Genomic DNA, 10,599 nt, shown 5'->3' with positions numbered 1-10,599 from the left:
ATTACTCTCTCAGGTCACTCATCATCCAAGGAATGATCTTGCGATGGAGCTCTTTACAAACATCGCTCTCAACACTTTTTATGTTTAAATAATGGCTACGGATCACTATGCCCTTAGAACACTTGCACTGGTGTTTCTCACTGGAGACTCTGACAGCCTCTGGCCCATGCACAAGTCCCGTGTAGAGGTCGGTAANGGAAGTTGGTAAGGGCCTGCCCACGAGGTTAGGGTGCGAATCGTGTTGACAGAGGGTTGGGGGCACATTTTCAATTACAGAAAGCAAGGAGCTCATGAACAGAGAAGGTATAAATAAAAGGTTACTGGAAACAGTGATCTTATTCAGAAATTGTTGCTTGTAACAATGGTGTGAACACACAAATATGAATAACATAGAAAGATAATAATTCAAGCAAAAGCCTTTTTTCCCCCCTTGAAGCATACTCTTTTAATCTCTTCTGGGATTTGAAAGTGACATTTTCCTCTAGGAAATTTCTAAAGAGTTTGAAGTATTTTCCTCCTGAAAGAGATTTCTTCCTTAGGGTGTATGGTTTTTCCCTTTCTAAGGAATATTGGTAGTAGTTTCTACTTAGAGTTAAATCAGTTTAGGCCAGTACTCACCTGCTTCCTCCCTCCCACTCCCCCCACCCTTTACTTTTTTCTTTCATTACGTGTCAAGCCTAACCATTATAAACTTTACAGTCACTTGATTCATTGCTATTGTTTGATCCAAATGTTCCTGTACTCAAGAGTAAACCCCTGCTTTCCATTCATGGAAACCACACTTCTGTACAGGTAGAGAAAAGGAAAGCTGGGGATTGAGTAACCTTTGGGTTTAGTACTGGAAACAGCTGCGGGATTTTCAAAGATGATGCCATAGAAGAATGCAATCCTTCAATTTGTCTCCGAGATAATGCTTCCAGGAAGCTCTGACCAAGCATGCCCAACTTCTCTGAGTTAGTAATAGTCTCTCGTTCTGCAAAACTCAGCCTTTTAAGAAACTTTGCAGGTTGAGGATTTATAAAGAGGTGACATGGGAGAGAGCAGGGACTAAGGAAAGGGCGGAGGGTTATACCTCAGAACATTAGGGTTTGAACTCTGTCTTGTAGATTATATGGATTTGGGGTAACCACTAGCATCAATGCACCTCAATTTTTAAAATTTATTTTAAAATTATTTTAAAAATAGTGAAAACCTACAGAAGAATAATCTAAGATACCATGTGTAGAGGCACTGTATAGTCATGGAAATGTTTATGAGAATATTCTGGGTCATAAATTCCTCTTTCCTGTTAGTCAATCTTCCTTTGGTGCTCATTGCTGTCATTGTTCTTTGTACAGACATTTAATGTTGCTTCTGTCTTTTGATAAAAACAGGGATAATGGTATCTATCACAAAGGGCCTCTGTGATGATTAAACGGGGAACAAAGTAAAACTCTGCTCCATGAGCCTGGCCTGAGGCCAGTGATCAGCGAGTTCAAGGAACCCTGAGTGCTGCGGCCTCCTGGGGCTACTGTTAGGGTCACCACGACACTTACATTTTGTTACTTACACATTTCAGTTTATGTGTTTTGCTCTTTGAGGACGGACACTATGTATCATTCAGGAGTGCTGGTGAGCCTTGTTTTGAGCTCTTGAGCAAATCTCAATACTTACAGTGATGGCTTATGGATTATTGTATCCTAAGCAACAATAACCTTCCCTAGGAGGAAGCAAGACTGCTGGGACAGAGTGCAGAGGATATAGTAATTGGCAGGTGCCAGTTTTGCGGACTGTATCCAAGCCACATGGGCCATCTCCAGGTAGCAAGCAGTTCAAGATGTTCAATATTTTAGCCACACAGGAGAAGNGAGATGCCAGTGAACAGAGTCTACTTTAAGCTGCATACAGAGGCCAAATTAGACTGCATTTGGAAGCAAGTTTTAGTGAGAACGTTCTTATTAAATGTTGATATACAGACAGAATGTAACTGTAGAGATTTTTTAGTTTGACTATAAATCACTGCTATGAAGCCAATCCAACCTAAAATTCTAAGATTTCATACTAGTCCTATCAGGTAAAAAGTTAATAAAATGCTTTAATAGCAAGTTTAATAAGCATATCAATGCTAAATTTTAAGGTGGTGTTGTTTATTTGCTTGTGTTATGAAAAGCTCAGAAGTAAGCTCACATGTGCATACACATGCATTTTAATTTTTTTATTATGCCAGAACGATTCATTTGCTGCCAAAGAATTTATCTCATAAATAAAAAAAGAAAGGAAGAAAGAAAAGAAAGAATGAGGGAAGACAAAAAAAAAAAACAAAAGAAAAAAATTGCTTATAGAGTAAAATGAGAAAATGGAAGATATTACTCAAGTTTGAACATTATATAGTTTTAAATACAGTTTCTTTTTTGAGCTAACGTATGTATATGCCACAGAGACATATTCCGAAATGTACATATATCCAATGATGCATGAAGTGACCAAATGGAAGTATCAAGGTTNATGTTAGGGTCACCACGACACTTACATTTTGTTACTTACACATTTCAGTTTATGTGTTTTGGTCTTTGAGGACGGACACTATGTATCATTCAGGAGTGCTGGTGAGCCTTGTTTTGAGCTCTTGAGCAAATCTCAATACTTACAGTGATGGCTTATGGATTATTGTATCCTAAGCAACAATAACCTTCCCTAGGAGGAAGCAAGACTGCTGGGACAGAGTGCAGAGGATATAGTAATTGGCAGGTGCCAGTTTTGCGGACTGTATCCAAGCCACATGGGCCATCTCCAGGTAGCAAGCAGTTCAAGATGTTCAATATTTTAGCCACACAGGAGAAGNTTTGAACATTATATAGTTTTAAATACAGTTTCTTTTTTGAGCTAACGTATGTATATGCCACAGAGACATATTCCGAAATGTACATATATCCAATGATGCATGAAGTGACCAAATGGAAGTATCAAGGTTCAAGAAACAGTGCTTCTGTTTTGCTCTATGTGTTAAAATGTTTTCCTTTTTGTTAAAGATGAATGAACTGCTTCCGGATTATTTCAACTGTACATAATAATGTAAAACAACATAACATGGGCCTTCATGCTAGACTGTAATAACAGGGTCACATCTGTTATCAAGTATTGAACCATTAAGTCCATACAAATGACCAAGGAGACATTGTTTGGCCATGCATAATTATAATTGATGTATTTATTGAGTACCATAATGTTTTATGAGCTATTGAGAGGCTTTTGTAATTATGACCCCCCCAAGTCCCCAAATCAGGCTGTGTTTTTAAAAATAAAATTTCTCGGGCACCTGGGTGGCTCAGTTGGTTGAGCATCTGCCTTTGGCTCAGGTCATGATTTCAGGATCCTGGGATCAACCCCCACATTGGGCTCCCTGCTCAGTGGGGAGTCTGCTTCTCCCTCTCCCCTTGCTTGTGTGCACTCTGTCTCAAATAAATAAATAAAATCTTTAAAAAAATAAATAAAAATAAAAATAAAAATAAAAATAAGATTTCTTTTTTCCCACTGTCCTTAAAGATATACTCCAGAAGAATGGGCGTGAGACTCATAACATACATTTCTAAAAAGCTAACCAGGTGATTATGGCCATCAACCCCAGTTTAAGGAATCATAGTTCAAATACAATAAACACTGTTTTTTATGTATACAGTATTTTTCTGTTAGCATTGATGTTTTATATGGTTCCCCCAGGAGCAAGAATCCTCCAGGCACTTTGTGTCACTGGGTGTTATCCAAACCCTTTCTAAATTTTTCCAGGCTTCACTCAGAGAAAAAAAATGATATCAACAAAGTACAGCTGATCCTCACTTCACAGATTCTGTGTTTGTGAAATCGTTTCCTTGAGAATATTTATTTGTAGCCCCCAAATCAATGCTGGTGGTGCTTTTATGGTCATTTGTTGGCATGTACAGAGCAGGGTAAAAATTTGAGTCACCCGACATGCACATTCCCAGCTGCACAAAGCTACACCCTCCTCTTGCTTCAGCTCTTACGCTGTAAACACATGTCCTTTCCTGAGTTTATTTAGTGTTACTTTTTCTCATGCTGGTGCTTTTGGTTGGTGATATGCACTTAAAACGGCACCCAAATGTTCTGCTGAGGCATTGTCTCATGTCCCCAAGCTCGAGAAGCCTGCGGGTCACTTCCAGAGAAAATGCGTGTGTTGGATAAGCTTGCTTCAGGCGTAAGTTATAGTGCTTTTCCTTAGGAGTTCAACCTTAGTGAATCAACAGTGTCTATTAAAANCTGGTGCTTTTGGTTGGTGATATGCACTTAAAACGGCACCCAAATGTTCTGCTGAGGCATTGTCTCATGTCCCCAAGCTCGAGAAGCCTGCGGGTCACTTCCAGAGAAAATGCGTGTGTTGGATAAGCTTGCTTCAGGCGTAAGTTATAGTGCTTTTCCTTAGGAGTTCAACCTTAGCGAATCAACAGTGTCTATTAAAAATGTGTTTTGAAACAGAAACATATGTAAAACAAGGTTATAGTTTGATCTATAGAGAAAAATGTGAGCACAAACTCTCAGGAACCTAACCCTACATTTCCCTTGGGAGCAACGGTTCGGGGTTCATGAATTCAGTGTGCATAATGACTTTAATGAGAGCCAACTATATATGTCAAATAAATTTACCTCACATTTTAAATTAATATAAATAAAGTTAAATGGCTTGTTGATGATTCTTAAAGACTCTTCAGAATTTAAGAAACACAGTCCACTGAGAAATTTATATAAAATTATAATCTGCACTTGAATAAATGTGTATTTTCAACTGTAGCAATTGTGCATGTATTCCTTTAAATTCATCTTATTTATATAAGAACAGTATTTTATATTTATAACTAGAGTAATAATAATTGTTACTATTGAGTGGTAACAATATTTGTTTAAAAATTGCTAAGTGTTCAAGATAGTGTATAACAATATCATAGATTTTTCCATCTAATCTTTGCAACGATTGTGGACATTATTATTAACCCCATGTGCAAGTGAGCACATAAGACAAAGAGGTTTGGAGACTTGGCCCAGGCACACTGCTAGTGAAAGACAGGTCTAGTATCATATATGCATCATCTATAAATACATACAGGTACTAAGTAGATTAAACACATATTGGAACACTTACTTGTTTGATGCCTGTCACTTTAGTAGAATGGAATCCCGATGAAAGAGGATCTCTAATTTTCCTTGTTATGTTGGCTTCCTTGGGGTCTTGGGTAAAGCCTGGCAGACAAACAGTGTAGAATCACACTCATACTTGGCTGTATGTTGCATGGAAAGCAGAGTTTCAGCCCATAATAAATGCTTACTGTTACATCTCATTGTCACAGAGATAAAAAATCCTAAGAGTATTATACAATGAGAAGAGTGTTGAGCACTCTCTCTGGCAATAAATAGCATTGTCAATGCTGCAATCAATCCCTGAATCAATCAATCATGTATTTGATCTATAAAATGGGAGACTGTTATATGTTCCTCACCTTATCTGTCACTTACCTCTGCTGGGATCCTTTATGAATCCCAAATGATACACTGTTTGTGAAAGCAATTTCAAAGGCTCAAAGGCATGGATTTTTCTTTTCTACCTCCTCCTCTAATAGTGTCTATCACCTTGTCATTTCTTTGTTCAACATTTAGAGTTTAATGATTCCTTTTCTGAATTAAATTCAGATATAATTCTGTATATGGCAGGTTTTTTTACTGGTCTGGCCTGAATTTATAAGATTTGAACCATTTTGAAGAAATACCATTAAAATAAAAAAGAGGACTTTCAGCAATTTGTATTTTATGTTTCCTCTGGGTTAATTTTAGCCTAATTTTTGATTACTTATCACTCAAAGCACATCTGAATTTAGTGGTAATTACTTCTTTGATCAACCATCTCAAAAAGAGATTGAGATTTTCCTAACAGAGGACATCCCTGCATCAGAATGAAATAATTAGCAATGAAAAGCAGTGATATTTTATTGTTCTGTAAGTGGCAATCAATGAAGTAAAATTTTGAAAAAAGATTTTAAAAATTTCTTTACAAATCCAACTTGAATTCATGCAATGGCACTTAAAATTCTGGCTTCATACTCCCCCAAAGCAGATAGTTTCGGTTTTCAAATGGCTGATAGGAAAATTTAAGAGCTACATTTTAGATTAGAGCAATTTATTTCATTTTTATGATGTGATACATTTTAATGCTTGATAAGCTCAATGAGAAAAGAGTCTTCTGTGATGCATTTACTCAATAAATATTGATGTGGGTTGATTTATAACACTGTGCCCTGTCAGCTCTTTATGTTTTAGGTAAATAAATTTAAAATGCTTAAAGAATTACAGAATGCTAAAGAATTTTACTTCTAAGAGTATGCTTGTTGTAGTCCATAGACCGGTTGGCTTATAAACAACAGAAATTTATTTCTCACAGTTCTGGAGGCTGGCAGTCTAAGACCAAGGAGCCAACAGATCTGATGTCTGATGAGGCTGAAGTCCTGGTTCATAGACACCCTCTTCTCCGTGTCCTCACAGGGCAGGGGGAGCAAGGGAGCTCTCTGGGGTCTCTTTTAAAAGGACACTAATTTCCTCACGACCTAATCATGTCTCAAAGGCCTCACTTCCTAATACCATCCATTGGGGGTTAGGCTTGGACATATGGATTTTGGAGGGGATACAAACATTCAGTCTGTAGCAATGCAGAATACTTAATTGTCTTGTTTTCCTTTTAATTTATATATCATTTGGTAGATAACACTGAACTCATTTATTATCATTATCCCGCTCCTCGCGTTCTTTTTGCTGTGTGACTAGGGAGATATTTACTGGATCTGAAAATATTTTCCTGTCTCAGCCCAAAAGTCCTTATCCTTCATTGTGTCACTGGACAAACACAAATCCTAAAGTGGGGATTTTGGGGGGAGGGGGCTCCATGCGCTGGTGTGGTGGTGGCGGTGGTCCATCTCACACACAGTCTTCTTAGATCCGATGTGAGACTTTACAGACGTACTTCTTGATTTACTTGTATGTTTCCTCTCTTCGACCATGGCTCATCTAGTCTTCCCATTCGCTGATGTAACCATCGGGTTGCACCTCCATTTAGCCTGTCTTTTGGGGGCTAGCCATGGCAGTTCTGGTCACTTCTCTTCATGTAGCAATGATGCTACACCTGGCTCGTTAGAGTGTTCTCAGTCAGCACACAGATATTCTTCCATCTAACTCTGTAGAATTCGATGTTTATCAATTTCAATCCAGTTGGGTGACCTGAATTCAGTCATTCTATGAATTAATGCTGGTAGGTAGTGACGGGTTAAGCAAACATAGCTCATACCTTCCTGTAACTCATGCTCTGCTCATTTTCTGGATCTTGTCATTGCCTAATCCTCTGTTAGTTACATAATATTAATCTGAAGTATACAGCTCTCCAACTCCACCCTCCCATTTTTCTCATTCTCCCACTTCACTTTTAGTATGTTAAAAAAAAATATTTCACTGTGATATGAGAAACTCAAATCTTCTCTTTTCTCCTAGTCCATAACCCTTTTTATGGATGGGTAAGGGAGTGTCGGAAGCTATAGCATGGAAAGTGAGAAGTCATTCCTCTTACTGTAGAAAATACCAGTGACAAAACCAAGTTGCTCAGAGAAAAGGTGTACAGAAGTCAAGGGACGCACGCTCTTCCTCCCTGCGCTGCTGCTTCCATGGCTCGTCTTCTGCTTTTGCTTTGACTGCTTCTGTTAGCTCGTTAGAATTTGTGGAGGGTACTGGGGGCCTGATACTTATCTTAGAACTAATGGATGTCTTCACATTCGATTTTCCAAAATGGTCATCATCAAAGTGCGTTCCCTGGACCAACCAGCAGCAATATCACCTGGGAACTTGTTAGACACGCAGATCTTGGGCTCCAACCAAGTCCTACCGATGAAGGAACTCCAGAAGTGAGGTCCAACAATACGTGTTTTCTCACCACCGAGGAAATTCAGATGCACCCATTGAACCTTGAGACCCACTGGGTTACAAGATCATCAAGTTCCATTCTAATTCTGAGATATTTTGGTTCATTGAAGACAGATGTAAATGACAAAGAGTGTAATATGTTATTGAGGTTTTTAAAATGTTATATCTATCATATTCTGCAATATCTCTGGAATAGCTTTTAATTACATCACAGAATGTGCAATCCCAGGAAACTCCAGCAAGAAACAGCTTCATTGTGCTCTTAGAGCTTTCAAAACCACTTAGCCTGATTGTATTTTTACTTTCATGTAGCTGACGTATCATAAATGCTCACGATGCTGACCTTTAGTTGCACAACCAGGATAGAATACATTTTATTTTAAACCCTAAAATGGTCTCTTAGATATCAGTTAAGGTTGTACTTTGGGGCTAGCAGCTTTAAGTAACTGAAAGAACTTCGGTGTTTAATTAGGGTTTTTAAACATAGCATCTAGTTAAGATAATTCAAAGGAAAAATGGACTCTAATTAAATTTTAGAATGCCCAGCTAAAATAATTTTTTCATAGATAGCTTGCTTAAAGTAGGGAAATTCGATCTTGGTGAATCTCATTAAAATGATGAAGATAAAATCTATTTTTCTACTTAAAAAAAAATGAAAGTGTTTCTATTAAGCAGATCTTCCAAGCAGATTTTTACATAGGGAAATGAGATGACTGAAAAAAATAATATTTCTCATTTTTAGACATTTTGGGATTCTGATTAAGTTTTTTTTAGACTCATATTTCTGACTTTGCTTGTACCTAAAATTAAGTGAGATGCAATAAAAATGTACAGGCTATTCCCCCTTCCCACCAACCAATCTTTGTCTTGATTAAGACTGGGAAATGCTAGAATTTGGAAAGAGTATTTTCTGAACAAAATTACAGAGCAGAAAATGGGCTATTTGTAGTTACCACTCACTGTCTTGTATTATAACTGAAATAATCTCACCTTTAATAATTAGGAATCTGGAGAGAAAAACAATTCCAGAATTTTAGAAAGATTAGTTTCAAATTAAATGCATTAATTAACTAGCATTAGTGACAGTCAATAATTTAACTAATACCATGGAGTTATGTTGGCAGATCGCTAAGAAAATATGTTTATATACCTTATGGCTTATTATAAAATTATTAATGTAGCAGGACTTTGACAGTATAAAGAGTTAAAATATCTTCATGAAGTAACTAGCATAAGTGGAGCATATTCTCGCTTATATTTTAAGAGAGCATTTAAAGACTTAGAAAAACAATGTCACAGGGGCACCTGGGTGGTGCAGTAGTTAAGCGTCTGCCTTTGGCTCAGGGTGTGATCCTGGCGTTATGGGATCGAGCCCCACATCAGGCTCCTCTGCTATGAGCCTGCTTCTTCCTCTCCCACTCCCCCTGCTTGTGTTNCTTCCTCTCCTACTCCCGCTGCTTGTGTTCCCTCTCTCGCTGGCTGTCTCTATCTCTATTGAATAAATAAACAAAATCTTAAAAAAAAAAAAAAGTCTTAAGGAGTGCTAAAGGGGATGAGTGAAGAAAGCCTCACAAGNAACGAAGCCATGTATGACTTCACAACAAGCTCTATCTTCCTAAGACTTCATGCGGAGCCATGAGTGGCCACGATCAATTTGAAATCTGATTAGAGCCTTTGGCAATGACACTTGTCTGGTATCTCACTGACCCTTGGCCCTTTGGACTTCCTCCACTCCTGAAGGTTTTTTCCATTTTAAGTGCAATTTTTGTATGTCGCTCAGCCCAGCTGCAAACACTTTGTCTCGCCAAGGGGTAAATTGAGACCCTCAGATCTGATGTGCTCATCTCTCATGGGTCATGATGTGGGAAAAGTCCAAGAAATTTCCATTGTGAAAAGTTGACGGCACAGGACTTGAGGTCAAGCCATTTTTGCTCAATGAATATGTCACTGCCCACACAATAAGGACTGAGAGGTCCCAACCTCTTGCCTGGAAAGATAGCTGACACCTGGCAAGGAACCTTGCTCACTGATGAGACAGCCTTCCTTGCTGGCTCACCCAACACTGTTACGGCCAAGCATCAAAAGGAGGATGTGATTCTGAAGGCACATGGCCATGGCCCCTCCGTCACAGAGCTCCCCCCAGATAAATGAGAGCACATCTTTTTATGCAGAGGCTACTGGATCAGAACTTTGGGCCTTTTTGTAACTTTGATTTCCTGTGGAGGTTTTTCCACTTCTTCACTTGTTTTAAGAGAATTCATAATCGTTGCTTGAAGCACTTTAGTGATGACTGCTTTAAAACCTAGTCAGTGACGCTAGCATCTGATGTCTTTCTGACATTGGCATCAGTTGTCTTTTCTACTTCGTGTTGTGCTTTTCCTGGTTCTGGGTATGACGTTTGCTTTTTTCTTGTATTCTGGACATTCTGGGTGTGATGTTTCGGGGACTCTTGATCTATTTAAATCTGCTGTTTAAGCAGCCAGTCGCTTTATTCAGGGTTAGCTTGTAAGTCTGGGCATACTTTTTAGGGTTCATATCCAGTATCGATTTCATTCTCAAAGGCCTTGCAATACCATTCTGTTATGCATTATTCCTCTGTTGGCCCTGAGGCTTCCATTTCAATCTCTGCAGGTGCATTGGGTGGGGGGGGGGGGGCCC

The sequence above is a fragment of the Ailuropoda melanoleuca genome, chromosome 14 (assembly GCF_002007445.2).
Source record: "Ailuropoda melanoleuca isolate Jingjing chromosome 14, ASM200744v2, whole genome shotgun sequence".
NCBI lineage: Eukaryota > Metazoa > Chordata > Mammalia > Carnivora > Ursidae > Ailuropoda > Ailuropoda melanoleuca.
The sequence above is the reverse complement of the archived record's forward strand: the minus strand, read 5'-3'. Positions refer to the sequence as shown.